The sequence below is a fragment of the Chinchilla lanigera genome, unplaced genomic scaffold (assembly GCF_000276665.1).
Source record: "Chinchilla lanigera isolate Chin_1 unplaced genomic scaffold, ChiLan1.0 scaffold00012, whole genome shotgun sequence".
NCBI lineage: Eukaryota > Metazoa > Chordata > Mammalia > Rodentia > Chinchillidae > Chinchilla > Chinchilla lanigera.
In genome coordinates, this window is record NW_004955413.1 from 26632406 (window position 1) to 26633545 (window position 1140).

Sequence of the window (1140 nt, forward strand, 5' to 3'; positions counted from 1 at the left end):
GAAACTACTTTGAAGGTAATGATACAGTATATTAGCCATTCTTATTCTCTTAATATTTTGTTATGAAATTTTGCTTTATTTTCACATAAAATAAAAAAGACACCTACAGCATAAAATATTTAACCAATCTTCAGTGGCCAGGTCCTTAAATTGTTTCTGCTCTTTGGCTGTCACAATGTCACTCTGAATATCCTCCAATGTATCATCTGACACGTCAGTCAGCGAGTGTATCCCTAGGATAAATACCAAGAAGTGAAATGGTTGACTCATACCATACATGCATTTATTTGTTTTACTTTCTTTTGTTTGTTTTTAGGAGACATCGTCTCAATGTAGTCGTTCAGGCTGGACATGAACTCACTATGTAGCCCAAGCTGGCCTTGACCCCATGGTGATCCTCCTGCCTCAGCCTCTCTGTACATTAGTGAAGAGCGCATTAGAGACACCAAACCCTCTCCAGAGAGATTCACTGTTTCTGTGGTGACCGCTCCGCTCTCTTTACTTGATGCCAACACAGGGTTATCAAACCCCTTGGGCTGTGGCCAGTGTGGTAGTGACAAAAGTAGTGCCATTGTGATTTTGTCATCTCTTTATAATTAAAGGTGGGCCATCGTGTATGGGAGATCCATTTGCGAGGTTCAAGGGCAAAGGCCAGAGTGAGACCTTACCAATCAGATCAATCAAATCAAGACAGATAACTGGGTGAGGTGGCGCGCATGCCTGTAATCCCAGCACTCGGGAGGCTGAGGCAGGAGGATCGCAGTGAGTTCCGGGTCAGCCTGGGCTACGTAGTGAGTTTAAGGCCAGCCTGAACCGCATAGCGAGACCCTGCCCCTAAATGAATAAATAAATGAATGAATGAAGAATGAAAACCACCGCATGCCCGTCAGTGTGGTCAAACTGCAGCCAGCCAAAGTCTGCACCACACTGAGGTTAGAGAAGTCAGGCCCTGGAACCCACACCCCTGGCTGCTGAGGATCATGGCAGATGGCTCAGCAAAACAGCGTGGTGTGATCACAGCACACTAGCTGCTCACGGCCAGTGGCCAAGGGGCTGCCCTCCTAGCAGACAGACCCTGAAGAACGCCTTGGCCTGGGCACCAGGGGTCAGTAAGTCAGTGTTCACGCAAGAGCTGTTTCT